The sequence below is a fragment of the Falco biarmicus genome, chromosome 2 (genome assembly GCF_023638135.1).
Source record: "Falco biarmicus isolate bFalBia1 chromosome 2, bFalBia1.pri, whole genome shotgun sequence".
NCBI lineage: Eukaryota > Metazoa > Chordata > Aves > Falconiformes > Falconidae > Falco > Falco biarmicus.
The window spans coordinates 86,977,813-86,992,962 of record NC_079289.1 but is presented as its reverse complement, the minus strand read 5'-3'; the positions used below and the strand labels follow the sequence as shown (position 1 = coordinate 86,992,962).

The window sequence follows — 15,150 nt, the reverse complement described above, 5'->3', positions numbered from 1 at the left end:
AATCCTAAAGAAACGTTTTCACTTGTGTTGCTGGGGAACACTAGTAAAGCTGCCCTTGGAGCAGCAGGAGACCAAAGCAGAAGAAAAAGCTTGAATAAATGCTATAAAATGCTTTCTCTATCAAGACTGTCACAATGAGATCTGAGTAAGAGAAGACAACAAAGTAAGGCACTAGGGACAACTGTGATTACAATGACTTCAGATGTAATTGAAAAAGTTCAAATAACAAGTGTTTTGAGAAAAATTGGTAATTGCAGTTAACATAATACTCAGCTTCCCCGTATTTTGTCTGTGTAATGAAGAATTGGGCAGGGGGTGGGTGGGGAGTGGCAAGGTAAGCAAAGAAAGCAAGCAAAAAAAGAAACACTTGCGTTTTTTTGATGCTACTTTGCTTTTGAAAACATTTCTTGAAAGTAAGTCCAAATGCTTCCTCTGAAAAGCAGGTCTGGAGTTAGTTTTACAAGGGCACAGGATACATGCATTTTTTAGATTGAATATGAATTAGCTATTAGCATTATTTTTTCTGTCACTAATTAAGTTGTGATAAACATGCAATGCTTCTAAATAAGCTGTTGATAATTATACAGATTATGATTTCTTCCATAAATTTCTTGGGACTATCCTGGGCATGAAGTTTGTTTTCCTGGGAAAATTAAACAATTTATTCCACATTCAGTTTGTTCGGTTAAAAGCCAGGAGAGCAGGAGGATGCACATGTATTGTATTTCCCTGCTTTTTGTGACAAAACATGTGAGATACAACACATTCAGAAATTAATATTCTGCTCAAGTTCTAGTGCTGTGCCTACTACCTCATTTTCTGAGTACTTACACAGCTTGATAATTTTTGCTCAGGATCTCATCATAAATTGTAAAATCTCTCATGATATTTCTTCACATATTGCAATTCCATTATTGACATTTAATTTACAGATTAAGATGCCTAACTGTGTCTACATGTGAACCAGACTCCTACATTCCTTTGTAGTCAATACAGGTATAGTCAACACAGTGGAGTCCAGAAAATTATTAATCTCATTTTGAATTAGACACCTGTATGAACTAGTTTTGTCTATTGCCTTTTTCCTGACTCAGAGAAACAGTTACTGATGATCATTTCCTTTGTCTATGAAAGAAAATGTTTCATCAGAGGACACTTTCTCTGCAGTGCCATTTTGGGGACTCACTAAAACAACCACACTGACACGTTTCAAGCTAAACATGTGTAGCCATTTTTCTTTCAATAAAACATTCTGGGTCATCCAATGAGACCTTTTGTACTTATGGACAGATGTAAAGGAGACTAAATAATCATGTTTCATGGCTGAAATGTTTGAGAAAATCTTTAAAATCTATTTAGATATGGAGTCATTCCTACTAGCTATGCTAATAAGTCTAAAATTCATATGAGAATATATATGTACATATACTTCAGTGTTGCCTTTCAGAGACCCATGATGCCCAAAATACACATAAATACCTACTGCACTGACTATCTGAGGGATGATGAGCACTCTGTATGGTTTCTATATATTCCAAAACATGTAGTTTATCCACCTAAAAACATCTTTTGAAAAAAACATAGAAACTTAAAGATTGAAGTACGTTAAGTCATTCCCCATGAGCAGCAAAATTGTACTCAGGGAGAAAAAGTTGTGTACTGTCTCCTCTTTTTCAGCGATGGATGAAATTACAGCTTTCCTGCTCTTCTATGTATTGATCTTTACGAAAGAAGGTGTAGATGTAAGGGACATATTCCAATTATTTTAGCATGTTCATGTCTTGATTTGGCTATTCCTCGTCTCAGGCTTTTTTAAGAGAAAGATTAGCAAGGAAAAGATCTATCTGAGCATCACTACGACAGTCTATTAGTGAAATAAGTTGTATTTCATTAGCACTTATCATGACATTAATAATGATCTTTGTTAATGACATACAAGAAGCAACCAGTTAACAGGAATTTCATCCACAGAAATGTAATTTAACAGCACTGACAATGTATACCTAATATGAAATAAAACCCCTGACCTTTCCTTTGCTTCTTGATTGGTGGAATTCTCTCTGTAACTCATGCAGAGACTTCAGTAATTGTATTTCTTGGAGAAATACAGCTTGAATGGTTGAGGAACATTATTCTAATAAGGTTATTTACTTCTTAATTAAAAAGGGGAAATACAACCAGGTTTAACATTCTATTTCTCTGAAGCAACAGATTCAAGAGAATTACTGTAAACTACTAGATTCTCCTTTCTCTTTCATTTTACCATTCTTCATGGATTTTAATTTAGGGGGGTGCGTCCCCTTTTTGTCACTAGTACTTTACACGTAAATTGTTCTCAACAGGGATATTTCCATTTTCTGTCTGATAATGATAAACAACTTCGTTATCATTTTGAAATGTGATTTGTATTTACAAAGAGATCTCAAAATACATGTCCAAGTGTGTGTATTAACTTACAATTCAGTTTCCTACAGCAGTCTACTATAGGTAGTGCAGCTAGCTCTTCTTTAGAGGTAGTGTCACCTAAAAGTACTCGATGCAACGTCTCATTTATCTTTAATACATAGTTATTTGTTATGGAAATAAATAAAAGGTATTCCCAAATTATACTTGTGGTAATATATTTTGCTCATCTGACTCTCCATTTATGGCAAAATTGTATCACCTATTAAAAAAGGTAATGAATTAAAATCTTTTATTGAACTATTTCTTCTTTGAAGTAAGCAAGTTCATACTTTTTATGCTTTCATATAAAGAAAATTTAGAGATTTTTGTGTGCTGTTCTATATACTTCTTTCTCTATGGACCTTAATTTGGTTTAAAAAGTATTTTTAATTAGGTACCCTAGTGACAACATTAAATTTAAATCCACTGTGCATGGAAGACATGCACTTTTTTTTTTGTGTTCCTCTATACACAGTTCTATCCATATAAAAAAGTGATGCAATGCATAAGCGTAGCCTTTTTTGCAGACCAATTTGTTTACATAGAATCATTGAATAATTTAAGTTGGAAGGGACCAAACCCCCCTGCAATGAGCAGGGACATCTTCAACTAGATCGGGTTGCTCAGAGCCCCGTCCAGCCTGACCCTGAATGCTTCCAGGGATGGGGCATCTACCAGTTCTTTGGGCAACCGGTTCCAGTCTTTCACCACCCTCATCATAAAAAATTTCTTCCTTATACCTTGGGAATTTGTTCTTTGGTGTCCTAATAGCTGGTTTGACCAAACTGTTGATTTTCTCTTTGTGGAGGAACACAAAGATGTTACAGAATCATCACAGTTATTTTACCCTGCATTCAGCTACTGCCGCGGAAGCCTAGGCAGAACAATGTCGTTTTATTTTCCTGTCCTTTTCTGAACAGATAGTTTTTGGTCTGTCCTATTTAGCAAACTGAGGGAGAAGGGGACAGGAGCACAACAGCCCTGAACTTTGACCAAGTGCATTGAAGCAGCTCCTTCCTTAGCTGTGATTTGGTTATAATGAAACATATGTAATGGTGAAAAAATAACCCAAATGGACCCGTTCTAACATTCACATACACTTACTTAAAATAAAATGGATTTAACAGAAGTAAACAGCATATACCCATATGAAGCCAATGTAAACAAGAACAGAGAAACAGCTCCAACTTTCTACTGTTAAGTGTCAGCGGTTCACCTTAATACATTGTAATGCTTATGGAGTCTTTCAGATGTACAAGTTCAAATTTAAATATACCCAGATACTTGCCTTTTTTCTTTTACAAAACCTGTCCAAAGAGATCTTTCAGCTACATTTTCAGGAGGAAAATTTCTTTCCCAACTGAACCTGTACTTAGTGAAATAGAAAAAACAGCAACTTTTGTATTTAATGAGTGATGAACACCACTAAAATATCAAGTAGGTTCAACAGAACTTTTAGTTTCTTTTATTTCTTTTTTTTTTTTTTTTTTAACAAGTAAGATATTTAAAACCCGTCATTTGTCATGAAAATTTCTGTTTCTTATGAGAATTCATAAATTTTTGTGGAAAACGAACACTCAATAGAGAAGCTCAAAATATCTTTTTTGTCTTTCAACACTAAGAAAAAGAAGAACTGAAGATTTATATCAAAAAACGTCTAAGGGAACAGTTAAATGATATTTGAACACTCATTTTAAAAAGAAGTTACATGTTTCAATGTCTCACACTGCTTAGCTATCATCTAGTACTTTGGATGTTCTGCCTAATTATTGTCTGCTCTAGAGGTATGCTTATTGTTTTCACTACTGGCGTAATTAATATCACTGACTATAAATTACTCAACAAACTGATAAAATGAAACATTTTGAGTCAGTGTGCACTGCAACTAATATTCAAAGCTAAAAAACAGTAACAGGACTTGAAACACCCTTCTTTAGATTCTGTTCCGTCATCTTCATTATCTTGTGATAAAGAAGCATGTTTTGAGAATTATTTGTTTCACATGCAGGCTAAAGTGAAATTTTTAGTACTCTTAAAACACTCTTTCATTGCATAATGCATTGACATGAGAAAAAAACAAATTGCTTTAATGAATTTTTTCCTAAACATCTTTCCCTTATCCTTAAAAAAAAAAAAAAAAAAAAAGCTCACAAAGTTCCATCCTATGGTGTATTACAAGCAAATCAGAAATACTCTTTTCAACTGTTCAGCCTTATGCATAACATGACAAGTTTAAACTCTAACTTTTGGTATGTTCATCGTTACCATTTGGACATTCTCTTAGCCTGTAAAGCTCACAAAGTTCCATCCTATGGTGTATTACAAGCAAATCAGAAATACTCTTTTCAACTGTTCAGCCTTATGCATAACATGACAAGTTTAAACTCTAACTTTTGGTATGTTCATCGTTACCATTTGGACATTCTCTTAGCCTGTCTGTACAAAGAAAGATGAATTTATTAGAGATAGGTAAATAATAATAAAAAAAATTATATTTTCTCTCTGAATTATTGTAATGACACACTTTTGTGATGAATTTTCTAAATCATTTTTAGCTCATACTTTTCTCTTTATGGATTTAATTATCTTTGTCATAAGAAAGAGCTTTTTCATAGACAACCTTTAGCTGTTTTTCATGGCCTAATTTAACCATAAAGCTGTTAACATCACATTTTAAAGATGATGCTAGATTGCTTTTTAACCTATTGGAAATTTTCAGATTAGGTACTATAATATTCATAGATATAACCTTAAAAAATATGAAGAAAAACTGAAAACACAAACATTGCTTTAACCTTGAAACCTGACTGAGGTTCAGATACAGCAGAAGCTGTCATGTTATACCATTGTTCTGTCATGGCAGCTTCTGCAATTTTCTGAATTGACTGAGATGACACCTGAAGACCAGATTCCTCTGAGACTTCGGTTTTATGCTTTTCTTGTAGGTGACCTTACTGCCAGTTGCCCTAGATGTTTAGATATTTTTCCCCACCTGTTTACTCTTATGCTAAAATGACTCATCTCAATCATTTTTAAAAGGGGATGGAACTTTATTGTTTTATTACCTTGCTGTTGTGCTTTGCTAGTTTTGCTCTCAAATATTAGTGTGTTTTAACAAAATAAATTACAACATACTTACATAGTTCACTTTTTTTGAGTATTGGAATAATAAATAATATTCACTGTAGGGGTAAGTGAGACATTTCTGAGGTAGAAAAGATTCTCTGAATTTAAACCACACTGCCGAGTTACATGTAACACTTTTGAGGACAATTCTTCTATAGACATCAGCAGAGCTGAAAGAGCCAGCTCACCTGAGCAAAATGGCTTCAGTTAGCTAAGTTTTCCCAAGCCTAAACTGTTGGCTGGAATATAAATATTTACACGACCAACAGGAGGGACTGTACACCAGTATTAATGGCCAAGTCTTTTACCAGATGGTGTGAATAAATGGCAATCTTACTTATCACCTATGGACCATATCCCCAGAGCACAGGAAGGGACATCTAAAAAATCAATAAAAAGGGAAAGCAGCAACATTTCACCTATATTTGTGAAAATTTACATTGAGCTAAGACTTTTGTTAGTTAAAAATATTTTATTATTTATCAAGGAAAGCAAGTTGATTTTAGTCATGTGACATGAGCACGGTGTCAAAGTCCATCCTACTTGCCTCATTACATTGACTTTCATTATGACACCTGCTTCACTGTTTAGGGACAGAAGTATTCCCTGCCTGATTAACCTCTTTCCTCTGATGCCTTTTCCCTTTGTGGAAAACCCTAACATAGTAGCAATACAAGGCTGCAGGTATCTGGGGTGTAAAGACCAAAGACAGTTACCTGGCACTCACTCACTTGGCAAACAGGAGCACAAAGCAGCAGCAGCAGTAGCAGCAGCAGCAGCAGCAACAGCACTTCCTGCCGATAAGAGCTACAGCTCTCCCTGAGCTTCCCTAATCTAGTATTAAAGAATTAGCAAATAGAAAAATGAGGTACCAGGCCACCAGAGCGCAGCTTCCTTGTGATCATCCCTGCCAAATATCAGGACTGGTGAGGGGGGTGTCCGTGTCCCCCTGACCCCATGGCAAAGGAACTCAGCACCAGGCAAAACAGCCTGCCATGGCCAGTGGTGCCGTGAGGAGGCTGCCAGTCGTATATGATCCTTCTGTGACCGAGGAATATCATTGCAGCAACGGACAGTATTATATGCAATTAAGGGTCAAAGTTAAATCCATTAAGGTAATGAGGGCTAGAGTTTAATATGACAGACTGCATGAAGCTATTAGGGATCTTGGATGAAATTTAGTATTACAATATAAATGTGTCTTCCAATGAAGTAGAGATGCACTGATGTATGTTTTTAATGTGTTTTCAAAACACAAATACATTCAGACACTTAGAATATGTGATTTGGGTTCAACAATCCCATGGTACATGCTTAAGGAAGAGTGGTTGGAAAGCTGCCTGGCAGGAAAAGGACCTGGAGGTCTTGGTCAACAGCCACCTGAACGTGAACCAGCAGTGTGCCCAGGTGGCCAAGAAGACCAACAGCATCCTGGCTTGTATCAGAAATAGTGTGGCCAACAGGACTAGGGAAGTGATCGTGCCCCTGTACTCAGCACTGGTGAGGCTGCATCTCAAACACTGTGTTCAGTTTTGGGGCCCCTCACTTCAAGAGAGACATTGAGGTGCTGAAGAACGTTCAGAGAAGGGAAACAAAGCTGGTGAAGGGTCTAAAGAACAAGTCTCATGAAGAGCAGCTGAGGGAACTGGGCATGTTTAGCCTGGAGAAAAGGAGACTGAGGGGACATCTTCTCACTCTCTACAACTACCTGAAAGGAGGCTGTAGTGAGGTGGGGGTAGGTATCTTCTCCCAGATAAGAAGTGACAGGACCAGAGGAAAGGGCCTCAAGTTGCAAGTTGCACCAGGGGAGGTTTAGATCAGCTCTTAGGAAAAAAATCTTCACTGAAAGAATTGTCAAGCAGTGGAACAGGCTGCCAAGGGAAGTGGTTGGTCACCATCCCTGGAGGTATTTGAAAGATGGGACACAGTTTAGTGGTGAACTTGGTAGTGTTAGGTTTACAGTTGGACTCAATTATCTTAAAGTTCTTTTCCAATCTATATGATTCTATGACATGGCTAGATTTGATTGTCTGAAATTATCCACCCCACTGCCTGCCATTCCTTTCCATTTTAACATAAGTGCCATCGCCAAAGGAATCTTCTTTTCCTATCTCTTACTTTTCTCAGTCACTCTTCTTTCTGAATCCCTTTATTGACTGTTTTTCTCCTTTGTATCATGGTAAAGCTATTAATTCTTGATGACAAAACCCTTTGCTATCTCATTGATATCTCTAGTTCTAGTTTCTTTTCATCTGCACATTCCCTACTTCTTCTTCTCCCTTGGTTTCTTCTTCTCTTGACTTAACTTTCTCTCATCCACTGGCTAACAGCCTTCCATTTCCAGATATTCTTTCCCAGCATTCAGAGATCACTCCCAAGCTTCCTTCAGCCTGTCGTTTCTTTTTACCATTAATAACTATCTCATCCAGTATTGCCTAGGGTCTGGCATGACTGTTACTGCAAGCTTTTTAAGAAAATACCTTGCCATATATTTGTAAAATGCTGTGTAAACACACAGCACACTATATAACTATTCCATCTTACTCAGAAAATGTGCATGTAAACAGCTAGGACCATTGTGAGTATCAGCAGGCTCAAGGCTCATCATGTAAACAAGAGAAACAAATTGCATTCATTCTATATTATGCTTCTATTGCATGTTTTCATCTTGATTACACACCCAGAATTCACATCTGAACATTTTTAAAAGGGCTTTTTAGCTGACCACACCATCTGACACCTTGAAAAGTGGGGAAAGCCAATTTGTAGCCTACAAATCCCTGTAGAACAACTTTAGCAAAAAGAGAGGAATGTCTTTATTTAAACACCTACACATACAGCCTAAATACTAAAAACACCCATATATATAGGCATCTAAAGCTGGACACACAGAAATTACTAGGCATTTATCTTGCCATGACCAAGCTATGACTTTAAAAGGAACTGCAGAGTGCTCAGCTCTTCAGAAAATAAATGCTCTAAGCAATTCATAGTTAGGGTTTAGGAACCATCTTTAAGGTACCATTTTTATGTTCTTAACTACCAAGCTTAAAGCAGACCTTTAATGGAAAGTTGCACCTATTTTTCTCAGCTCAACAGTCTGAAAGCTGACAAGGTGAGACAAGCTTGTATCCCTGAATAAATTGCAACATATTTATTTTGGGGGAGCTGTAGTTGCAACTTGTCAGTTTAATGCTCTTCTGAAGAGTGGTGTCATTTGTGAGGAGTGCCATATAAGGGTGAAAAGTAAGGGATTTTTGTGGCCTGTTTAAATGTGGATCTAAGAAACAGAAAGAAATACTAAAAAAACAAAGTCTTTACAAATGGTCTTTTGTGCTCGTTTCAGTTATTACTGAAATAGAATTGAAGTGTGTTTATAGCTTCCTACACTGAACTCTCACACCACCACTGTCACAAATCACATAGCTTTTCAACAATGGTCATTTCTAGCAGTCAAGAATGGGAGATTGTTTGAAATGAAATGTTGCCGTGAATTCACAATGATGTATTTTTTTGCCTTTAATATGCTTTTAGGTGGCATTTTCCTTTTTTGGCATTGTACTGTGTCTTGTTTATTTTGCTTTGTAGTATTATAGGAAAAAGAAAGCAGAGATTTTTCCAAAGATTTATTTTAAAAGTAAAGAGTTTGCACTAAAAATTCAGCAGATGTGCATGTATTTTGGAGTATCTATGTACTATACATTTGGAATCTGCAGAACTTTTTTTTTTAATTTTATGCAAAGTGTGTGATACCATCATTACTGTTCCAAGCAGAGACTTATAAACATTTGGAAAAAGGAGAGGTAAATGGGCTATAGCTTTGCTCTCTACATAGCAGAACAGCTTTTTTCCCCAGATTCACTCAGCTCAGTGTAGTGTCTATTCAATTTGACTGACATGTATTTAAATAACCATATATTGCTGAAAGGAATGAGAATTTATACTAAAAATGTGGGTGCTCTTCTTTTTTTGGTCATAGTAACTATGAGTCCATGGTCCTGCTTTTCCAATAAAATTAAACAGTTTCAGCTGGCTAAGAATTCTCTCGTTTCTTCTGTCTTAAAATATCAGTACAGCTGAAGGCTTTTAGTATCACTGAAACAAAGATCCCTCTCCTGCCTAAACTTTACAAACATGCAATGCTTTCTACTTCTTCCTGCTGCCAGATTTTAATCCCAGCTGCTATTTTCTTTTTGAATTATAACATCAGTTTATACCCCATGGGATTTGAAATAAAGACCTTGAGAATGATGAAGGAAATACCAGAAATGTTCACTGTATCATTCTAACAGTTCCTGGATACATGGATGAGTTCAGAAAGAGTCAGCTAGAGAACTCACATAAAAAGATGTGTGTTTGTTGCCCATGTTGCAAACTGAAGGGAACCTAAGAAGAAAAAAAGATTACAGACAAAGTATAAAAAGTTTTTGACTGATCAAGGAGTGATGGCTACAATGAACCAGCATTTCTCGGTGTTACTGGCTTACTAAAAAGGAAATAAATAAGGACTGAAAAGTAAGAACAGATGGTATGAAGTTCTTCAATTCCTTCACCAAAAGCAAAGAACAGTTGAAATACCCTCTTGAAGAATGTGAGTCATACTTTCCAAAGGCCCAACCCCAAATCCTAATTCTGTCAGAATTTAGGATTTTCAACTCCAGGTTCTCTGTTCACAGTTGCTTCTGTTTTGAAGCTTTGCTATGTAAGATGTGTCATGGGACTGTAGGGATAGAAGATTTGGCATGGGATGTTTGCTTATAGGGAGATATTATGCCTCCTGTACATTGTAAGGCCAGATGTCCACTGGAGTTATTCACAGTGCATGTGATCACAAACAAAATAATGCAAGCTCTGAATTAGAGATTTACGCTCACAGAAATAATACTAGTGTATCTAATTTAACATCACTGTGCTGCAAAATGTTAAGTCAATGGAAAATTTATCTGTGCTCTTCAGCTTTGTACAGAGAAAAACATAAATTAACCGTAATTCAGCCAAAAACTTGGTAAGTTTATTATCTGCCTGTTAGCCGGCCATCTTTCATTTTTCTTTTCAGAGTATATGGTCCTAATTATTAGGTCAAAGAGATCTCTATGGATATTTCTTCTGGCTAATTATTTGTATTAAGTAATCTGATTATAGCGGTGTATATATTGATTTGAAAAATAAAGTGCAGCTTGCTGAATGAAGAGATTTCTCAGTCCACTGGGGCAGCAGTTAGTGAAAACATTAAGACTGTAATATGAACATTATAGAGTGTAAAGAATGGTGTTTGTTCTGGCTGAGATGGAGTGAATTTTCCCCATAGCAGCCTTCACAGTGCTGTGCTTTCTATTGGTAGCTTGGAAGGTGGTGATAACACACCAGTGGTTTGGCTACTGCTGAGCAGTGCTCGCACAGCACCAAGGCTGGCCCTCCAACCTTCCCCTCTGCCTCTCACCAGTGGGCTGGGGGTGGGCAAGATCTTGGGAGAAGACACCGTCCAGACATCTGACCCAAACTGACCAAAGGGATATTCCATACTGTATGATGTCTCTTCAGCAATAAAAGCCAAGAGAAAGGAGGAGGAGGAGGAGGGACATTCATTATTATGGTATTTGTCAGAGCAACCACTATGCATACTGAAGCCCTAGTTCCCAGGAAGTGCCTGGACATCGCCTGCTTATAGGAAGCAGAGAATAAATTTTCTGTTTTCCTTTACTTCTATACACAGATTGTGGTTTTGCTTTATTAAACTACCTTTATCTTGACCCATGATTTTTTTCCATCTTATTTTCTCCTCTCCCTGTCCTGCTGAGGAGGGAAGTGATAGAGTAGTTTGGTGGGCACCTGGTGTCCAGCCTTTTTGGCACTCAACATGGGGAATGAAGAATTTGAGATAAGGATAATGACTGGGAGAGGTAATGGGAAGAACATAGACTGAACAAATTTACAGTGCAGAACAATTGTGGGGAATCTTGGTTCTTGTACTTCTGGTGAAGGGATGAGGGGTAGATTCTGTGCAAATTGTGCACTTCCGTTTGGTGTTGTGATGATATTTTGATTTTGATGTGGGGAATTCTTTTTTTTTTGATGTGACTGAAGTTTGTTAAGATTGTGATGAATGTGCATTTTAATGATAATTCTTAAATACTTGATTCACTGGGGCAAGGGGTGGAATATATTTGGTTTGTGCGACGTTTTAGTAACAGGGGGACTACAGTGGTGGCTTCTGTGAGAAACTACTAGATGTTTCTCCCATGTCTAATAGAGCCACTCCAAGTCAGACCCGTCACTGGCCAAGGCTTAGCCCATCAGCAACAGTGGTAACGCTTCTCTGTTAACATATTTAAGAAGGAGAAAAAGTTGTTGTGCAACAGCAATTGCAGTCAGAACAGATGAGTGAGAATGGGTGAGAGTAATAACTCCACAGACACCAAAGTCAGTGAAGAAGGACGGGTAGGAGGTGCTTCGGGCACTGGAGCAGAGATTCTCCTGCAGCCCATGGTGAAGACCATGGTGAGGCAGGCTGTGCCCCTCAGCCCATGGAGGTCCATGGCAGAGCAGATATCCATCTGGAGGACCCCATGCCAGAGCAGGTGGATGCATCAAAAGGAAGCTGTGACCCCATTAGTAGCCCAGTCTGGAGCAGGCTCCTGGTAATATCTGTAGCTCCATGGAGAGAGGCGCCCAGGCTGTGGCGGGTTTGCTGGTTTGTGACCCCCTGGGGGATTCATGCTGGAGCAGTCTGCTCCTGAAGGACTGCACCCCATGGAAGGGACCCAGGCTGAAGCAGATTGCGGAGAACTGCAGCCCAGGGATATGACTTATGTTGGAGAAGTTCATGGAAGACTGTTTCTCCTGGGAGTGACCTCATGCTGGAACAGGGGAAGAGCGAGAAATCCGTCCCCTGAGGAGGGATTAGTAGAAACAATGTGTGATGAACTGACCGCAATCTTTATTCCTCATCCTTCCGCATTGCTTAAGGGAGAAGGAGGTGGAGAAACTGTGAGTAAAGTTAAAGCCCAGGAAGGAGGGAAGGGTGAGATAAAGGTGTTTTTAAGAGTCATTATCCTACTCTGATTTGACTGGTAATATATTAAACTAATTTCCCCAAGTCTGGTCTGTTTTGCCCGTGATGGCAATTGATGAGTGATCTCCCCACCCTTATCTCAACTCACAAACTGTACATTATATTTTCTCTTCCTGTCCAGCTGAAGAGGGGAGTGATAGAGCAGCTTTTGTGGGCACCTGGTGTCCAGCCAGGGTCAACACACCACAACCAGTCAAAAAGCTCAGACATGTTGCTTGTGCTACTACCACTTACCACTCAGGCAACTAGCCTTGGCTGGAAGCAAAGGCATTTATCTGAGCAAATCTGTACCATTTGTTACAACTGACAAAAGCATTAGCAATTGCATTCAGCGTAGAAGACTTTGTATAAAAACTGCTAACATGCCTATAACACATTCAGGACATGAGCTGCCATCCCTGCACAGCTTTGTTGTACAGAGTAATCCTCCTGTTTGGAAGTAATGATATATTCCTGCAATGCGTGGTGCAGACATACTTGTTGCTTTGGAGGGAGAGGAAGACTTCCCTCAGACAGTCTGTCCTGCTCAATTCATGCAACAGAACAGTCTAAAATACATGAATGTTGGCTTCTAATAAGGATCTGTTATTATACCTCACTGGTAAATATTTTGAGAAATTGAAATATATTCGGTTTCTGTGACAGATCAAAACCAGCAATTAAGTAATAGATAAACATTTTGCAGAAAAACAAACAAAAAAACCCAAACCCAAACAACATAACTTCCAAGCAAGGAAAGTCTCAGATAGATAGAGAAAGAAGAAAAAGTATAAGGGTGGCCTCAACACAGCCATATGTTTATCAGGAAACAAGTTGAAAGAGACTAACTATCTCAAAAGGGTAAAGCAGCTTTGTTTGAAGCATAAATGGGATTTCTGACCTCCTATAAATTAATTAAAGTCGAAGGAGAATGAGCCATAATTAAAATACATTTGTTTTTCTTTCTATTCTTAAATGATAGGCATATCTTCTTACACAAATGGTGTGATGAGACTGGAACAATTTTGTTGGGGCTTTTGATCTCTAATGCAGGGTAAACGTTTTTTCTTCACGAGGAGGTTCTGCCCTAGCCTGTGTGCCATTCACAGCACCAGTTCTGCGGTGGGGAGAGGCTGATGGTCATTTCAGGAAAGCAGATTTCCATTTCACTAATAAGTAAATCTTTAACAGAATCTGGGAGCAAGCATTTCATAAATAAGAATCTATGAAGTAATTCCTTTATTCACTCACCTGACTGCTTCTCTTCTGAAATATTTATTGCCTGGTTGAGGTGTCAGGGAGAACTGCATATCAAAGCTATGGGGCATTACAGGTCTCATAAGATCTTCCTGCTTTTGATGGCTCACTAACTGCCTCTGCAGGGTAAGATATGAGCTGAAAAAATACTATAGAAAAGTCACTGACTCACTCCACCTCAATTAATAATTAATGATGATGGTATATTATCATGCCAACAGCACATTCAAACAAGGAAGGCTGGAATAAGGAAAATGGAGCCCTCTGTGAGCCATGCAGGAACAAAGTTAGGTCAGAAATACATTGCAGAAGGTGAGAGTTTGCCTTCCAGAAAACAGGAGGCAAAGGAAAGCTTTTTTAGGTCTAAGCTTTGCAAAAGAATCTTTTATCGAAGATTTGAAATTCCCATGATCTCAAAATCATGGATCTGCTGCTGGATCTGATTGCCTCATAATGGCTTGTGACTTTAGACATCATAGGGTAGGGAATATGTGTGTTCTTGTGCTTATACGCTGCCAGCAGAAATGCGGCAGTCGGCCTGCCTAGCTACTACAGTAAAAATAATGATTAAATTGATGTTACCTTGCTTTCTATTATTATGGAAAGAGAACAAGAAGAACCTTATTTTTTTTTTTAGATAAACAGCTGTATTCCTGTCTGGAACATTTTATGACTAAGGGAAAAGAAAAACAAAACAACAACAACAACAACCAAACAAAACAAACAACAAAAAAATACAAGATTTACGGTTTTGAGCAAACACTGGAGAATGCCTTAGGCAGATCAAAATACCTCACAGTCAGGTATTCCCCATTTGGTTAATGTGAACTATCCAATTCTATCTTGGCCTAACAGGTGACCTTGTTACATCTTCATATAAAAATAGATTACAAGATTTCCCAGCTTGCTGTGTCTGCAATGACTGGAACTGGGTTTTAAAGTTTTTTTTTAATTATTCTTAAGATTAGTACTCACCCACTGCAGGTGTAATGGAAGTGGGAAAAGGGGAGAAGCTGCTCTGGAAATTAGGCTTTCTAAAGGTCTTTCAGAAATCTTGCTTCCTGTAGGAGGGATATTCCATTTTGAAAGGGTCAGTAATGATCTATTGAGAAAAAACCAGCTTTTTGTTATAACTGGAAACAGATCACAAGCACATTTCCAGTTCTTTCATTTCTGTCTCTTACTAAAAGTTACTGTGAATTCTTGAGTCTCTGTTGTTTAGGGAAGCTTTTAATCTAAACTGGAGGGTATAGGTGCTGCACATCCTAAGG

General features: G+C 37.9%; 1 protein-coding gene across 1 annotated transcript in view; it reads left to right on the top strand.

Annotated features, from left to right (window-relative positions):
- IL1RAPL1 (interleukin 1 receptor accessory protein like 1) overlaps positions 1-15,150 on the top strand; it is a 767,014-nt gene that overhangs the window by 675,607 nt on the left and 76,257 nt on the right. The window lies entirely within an intron of this gene.